This window comes from Erinaceus europaeus, chromosome 6, assembly GCF_950295315.1.
Source record: "Erinaceus europaeus chromosome 6, mEriEur2.1, whole genome shotgun sequence".
NCBI classification, from domain to species: domain Eukaryota; kingdom Metazoa; phylum Chordata; class Mammalia; order Eulipotyphla; family Erinaceidae; genus Erinaceus; species Erinaceus europaeus.
Genome location: NC_080167.1, coordinates 28,061,413 through 28,067,412, shown reverse-complemented (window position 1 = coordinate 28,067,412; position 6,000 = coordinate 28,061,413). Strand labels below are relative to the sequence as shown.

At 43.5% G+C, this 6,000-nt stretch overlaps 1 long non-coding RNA gene across 1 annotated transcript in view; it reads right to left on the bottom strand.

Moving 5' to 3' along the window:
* Nucleotides 1–1,976: 1,976 nt before the first annotated feature.
* LOC132538901 (uncharacterized) overlaps nt 1,977–6,000 on the bottom strand; it is a 95,443-nt gene continuing 91,419 nt past the window's right edge. Inside the window, exon 4 of the long non-coding RNA XR_009550205.1 lies at nt 1,977–2,596. This is a non-coding gene — a long non-coding RNA (uncharacterized LOC132538901). The remainder of the gene's footprint in view (nt 2,597–6,000) is intronic.

The following is a 6,000-nucleotide window of genomic DNA, read 5'->3' as shown; positions in this document are numbered from 1 at the left end:
GGAAGCTCCAGCCCTGCACCAGCCAACACAGTGATATAGCCCTAGAGCCTGCCAAATGCCACAGAAATGATCCAGGCCCAGGGATGGAGAACAGAACGTGGGCAAGACTGGAATCAATACCAGCAGTTCATGTTCAAGTGGGAGTTGGCAGCACCCTGCAGCTCCTTCCCCAGCAGCATTGGTCTCTGCCTCACCACTCCCCGGCCCACCCCACACTGACCACTCTGAATGAGGGTGATTCACCTTCTGGATCCAGAAAAGAAATGTCCCTGGCTCACATCCTGCTCTTATTCAAAGGCAAATCTACTTTTCTGCTGTCTCTGGTCCAAAGGCCTGCCTGAGAATAGGAGGAAATGTTCAGCTGGGCATACTTTCATGAAATGAAACAAAATAAACTCAGCTACAAGGAGTTACAAAACCACCCTCAGGGGAGCAGTTGCCTGCCTCTGGCACACTCCCCTGAGGCTCCCACTTTTAAAAGATTTTCAATTCCCACCCTACAGTAAATGCTTGATTTTGCTCACATTGCTGCAAAATGGCTAGCCACCCGCCACAATCAACTGTGGTCCTGCCCTACAAACAGGCTTCTTCCTTCCCACTGCTGCTTTTGGGTTCAAAGAAACTCCTCTGGGACTTTGGGCAGTTGAAGGAAGGGAGAAAGTCTGCGTGTTTTCCCAATGCATTTAAGTGAAGCCTCCTCCCAGTAATTTTTAAATACGTTTGTCCACCTGAAGAGGGGAAGCTTACAAGTTGTGAAACAGTACTACAGGTGTTTCTCTCTCTCTCTCTCTGTGTCTATCTCTATCTCTCTCTCTCAATCTCTCTCTCTCTAATGTCCTTCCCTCCCAATTTCTCTGTCTCTGTTAAAAAGAATAAAGATAGTTATTAAATACATTTGTGTGAAGGTAATATTGGTTGTGGCATTGTGTAAGTTTCAGTTGTACAATACTATATTTCAACATCTATATATACTACGTGTGTTCACCACAAAGAGATTAGTTTCTATCCATTAACATGCTCTTGACCATCTCCCCTCTCCTTACTTGTTTGATCCACACATCCCTCTCTCTCCCTTTCCAGTAACCAACAATCTGCTTCTGTATCCAAAAGGTGAATTTTTTGTTTTGCTTTATTTGTTCATTTACTCTGTTTTTTTTCTACATTTTACTAGTCTTCTTCTTCTAGTGTTTGCCCTTCTTTCGTAGCCAGTCAACAGCATCAGGTTGAGCCTGATGTAAAGTTTCGAGACCTCCTTTGAATCTGGAGAGGTGGCAGTCATTGACTATGTGGGTCATAGTCTGTCTGTAGCCGCAGGGGCAGTTCGGGTCATCTCTGGCTCCCCAGCGGTGGAACATAGCGGTGCACCGGCCATGGCCTGTTCGATAGCGATTGAGGAGGGCCCGATCATAACGTGCTAGGTCAAAGCCGGGTTGACGCTTGCAGGGGTCTGTGATGAGGTGTTTGTTCTTTACCTCAGCTGACTGCCAACTCTGTTTCCAAGAGTCTGGAACAGAGAAGTTCAGTGTAGGCGTAGGGGACCAGATTGGGTGATGAGACGTCAAGCGCTGGACAGGGTGGACGAAGATATCCATGTATATTGGCAGGTCCGGTTGAGCGTAGACGTGGGAAATGAACTTAGATGATGCCGCATCCCGACGAATATCTGGCGGGGCGATGTTGCTAAGAACTGGCAGCCATGGAACGGGGTGGAACAGATGGTTCCAGAAATTATCCTCATGGAGGAATATAATTTGGAATCGACCAGGTGGACATGGGGGCTACAGAACCATACTGGGGCACAGTATTCTGCAGTGGAATAGCATAATGCCAGATTTTTTACTAGTGATTTATAAAATCATAAGATAATAGGGGTATAATTCCATACCATTCCCACCACCAGAGTTGTTTCCCCATCCCCCCCAGCAGAAACTGCAATAGTTCTCCCCAGATCACAGAATATATACATATATATATATATATATATATATATATATATATATATATATATATATATTCATGTGTGTGTGTTGCCCATTTTTATTCACTTCTTCATCCCTCCCTTCACTTATTTTCTTCTGAGATAGGATAAGATGTGTGTTGGGTGTGTTCAGGGTGGTATGGCCATAGACTCTTCAGTTATTTTCCAGGTTATACCTACAACTATTACTACTTCTGAGTGTCCTTAATTTTACCTCTTCACTCCCAGATAAGAGAAACAGTGCCTGATTTTTTCTGATATTTCCAGATTCTCTTCTCTTTCAGTGACGGTATAATAACAAAGATTCCTGGTAGCAAATGTTCCAGGTCCCAGTGGCACTGATATTCAGAAACCCTCTGATCATCTTCCTCTAACACTACCTCTCCTTGGAAGTATGGATCAAAATTATTTTTGGGAATGAAGAAGAAAGGAGTTCTAGCTTCTTTAATTGCTTCTTCTTGGATTAGGATATTGGCCAGTCTATCCATATCCCCTGTGTTTCTTGATCTTTCTTTAGTGCAGTAGGGCTCTGGAGAGGTGAGGTTCCAGGACACATTGGTGAGGTCATCTGCCTAGGGAGGTCAGGATGGGGTTGTAGTAGCATCTACAACTTGGTGGCTGAAAGGCAACAAGATATGAAGCAGAAAAAAATATTTAATAAACAAGAACCAAAGAGTAGGACTAGATTTTTGTTTCTTCATCTTCCACATATGACTAAAATCCTACACTGTTTGTTTTGTCTGTCTAACATTTCACTAAGTTAAATACCCTCTAAGTCTGTTCATCTTGACACTAATGATAACACTGCATCTCTTTTTACAGCTGAATAGTATTCTGCCATGTTTTGTATCTAGAGAAAACTGTACGCAGTTGGCAGAAATAATCCAGTCACAGTGCTGCTATCATTAAGCTCCTTCTCTCAGAAAAGCAAAATATTACCAAGCTCACTGTGATAGAGTGCCTAGAGTCTCCTACCTGTGAAAGAAGGAAAAGGAAGTCACATACACTCTCCAAAATACAACTATGGCAAAAAACTGCTAGTGATCTGACAAAACCATCCTTCATTCTTCCATAACTGTAATGCTTCTACCTGGGCACTCAGATGCCCAGATTAAAGGATCTGTTCCAGTCTCCTTTGCTATTAATTATGGTCACATGAGTAAATGCCAAGTAATGGATTATAAGCAGAAGTATCCCATCATTCCCCCCATCTTTCCTGCAGGTTGAAATGTGGATGTGGCCATCTTGGACCAGGTAAAAGAGGTCACTCCCCAGGTAGGGCAGAGAGCTGAGTTGAGGTGAGGGAACCTGAGGCCCTGGGGATTCTGTGGACCACTTTCAGCTGGGTTAAGTTTGTGTGAGAGAGAACTTGTTTAAGTTATGTTGGATTTTCTGTACCTCTTGGGATTTCATCCTGCACTTCCACCACTAAAAATGACTCATCTACAAAGACATTGCACAAATCACCACCACAGCCATCTTAACATGGCTTCCAGACATGGAGAACTGCCATGCCAGTTCATTCCTGCATTTAGCATCTATTGCTGTGTTGGGCTGGAGGCACAGTTGTAATCAGAAAGGCTGGCCCTGTCCTCTCAGTCTGCTTCCACTGTCACCAAGACAAGAAAGCCAAAAACCAGCAATGTGACACAAGGTACTTAAAAGTACACAAAAGACTTAGCATATATGATGGGCACAGTGTGGGGATTCAACATGGGAAAATGCACAGTCACAGCATGACCTCAACATTTGAGGGGAGGACACATGTTGAGGACACACAGGGGCAAAAAAATGGGCACCTATTCCAGAAGCCAGAGGCTCTCTGAGATTCCCACTGAGGCCATTGCCTGCAGGACACCTCCCTGCCAAAGCAGCAGGTAGAGCAGCATAGCTCCCACAGAAGCTTCTACTTTCAGCTTCTCCAAGTCCTGTATCAGGTATGAGTGCAGCCTCATGGTAAATGATGGCCCTTTCCCTATAAGTACAGATGAAAGAGGTAGGTCCCTGCTCCCCATGGGGACCAGTGTGCCCTTGGTCCCCACTGCCCACCCTGATCACCTATAGAGACTTCAGACCAGTGACCTGAAAGATATCACAGCAGGCAGAGTGCTGGACTTTCAAGCCTGAGGTCCTGAGTTTGACCCCTAGCATCACATATACCAGAGTGATGCTCTGGTTTTTCTCTTTATCTCCTTCTCTCCTTCCCCCCCCTTTTTTGTTTGTTCGTTTGTTTTGTTTTCTCTCACCTACTCATGAAATACAATTATTTTATTTGTTTATGGACTTAGGTTTGCCTACAGGATTAGCTGGGACTTGATGCCTACATGATGATTCCACTACTCCTGGCAGCAGCCTTTTGAGTGACATAAAGGGAGGAGAGAAAGATGGGGGGGGGGTGGAGATACCTGCAACATTACTTCACCATTTATGAAAATTTACCCTTTGCAGGTGAGAGCCAGAGGCTTGAACCTAGGTCCTTCCACATGATAATGGGTGTACTCTACTGAATGTGTCATGCATCATTCAACCCAATAAAATAAATCTCATAGAGAGAAAAAGAGAGACCTCAGGGCAAGGCTTTGATGCACCTGGTTAAGAGCTCACATTACAGTGCTAGAGGTCCCAAGCCCTGGTCCCCACCTGTAGGGGGGAAGCTTCATGAGTGGTGAAGCAGCACTACAGGTGTCTCTCTGTCTTTTTTCCTTTCTATTTCCCCCTTCTCAACTTCTCTCTGCCTCTGTCCAATAAAAAATATATATAAATATATATATATGTATTAAAAGAGAAAATAAAGAATAAATAAATGAAAAAAGAAAGGAAGAACAAAAGAGAGAGAAAGAAAGAAAGACCTCAGAGCAATAACCTTCCACAGACAGCTCCTCAACCTCACTGAGAGGTCTCAGAGATAGCACTTTTCTCTGATGTCCCAAATGTCCTCTTCTAAGACTTTACTTCCATTTCTCCCACAATAATGTAAGGGTTCATCCCACTCATAAAGCTCTGATTCCATTGCAGACCTAATTACTCTAGCCCCCCTTTGCAGATTCCTTTCAAGTACTCATCACAAAATTCAAAAGAAGATATAGAATCTGTGCAGAGTAAAGGAGAGGACAGAAACAGAGCAAGTATTGAATAGATTCAATGATCTGGATCTATCATGGGTGGAGTGAGGGAGGACATTATGGAAAGGTGACTGGGACAATTGGTGAGATGTGAGTGTGCACTTTGTGGCAGATGAAAGAGCTGAGTAAGATCACCATATTGTGGTTATGTAAGAGAAATGCTTTCTCCTTTGGAGCCACTTGCAGATATAGGTGAGAGTGAAGAGCCACACTGTCTGCAAGCTAATACTGAACATGTGAGCAAAGCATATGCATAATATGTAGCGAGAAATAAAGCAAAATGTTAAATTGTAAATCTGTTTGAAAGGAGTACAGGTGTTCCTCCTACTACTATTGCCACTTTCCTGAGGTGTGAATTTTTTTTTTTCAAAATACAAAGTGAAAAACAGATTCATAAAATATCACCCTCAGGTCATGGAAAGAGCCACCAAACTTGCATGTCTGAAGCCCAAGAGACACCAGGTTCAATCCTCCATATGGTCATATACCAGAGCCAGGAGTGCTCTGTTCTCTTTCCTTATCTCTTTCTTGTTAAATCAAATTAATATGGGGCCGGGCAGTGGTGCACCCAGTTAAACACACATGCAAAGATCCAGGTTCGAGCCCCAGCTCCCCTCCTGCAGGGGGGATGCTTCACAAGCAGTGAAACAGGTCTGCAGGTGTCTTTCTCTCTCTTCCTTGCTATCTTCCTGTCCTCTCTCACTTTCTCTCTGCCCTATCCAATAAGATTGAAAAAATTATCACAAAAAGCAGAAGTGCCAGTACCAAGACCCAGCATAACCCTGGAGGCAAAAAAGTAATTAATTAATTAATCTTTGAAAAATAATTTCTCATTAAAAATAATCAGCCTGATGACACATGTGGTTGAGTGCATACATTATACTGTACAAGGACCCAGGT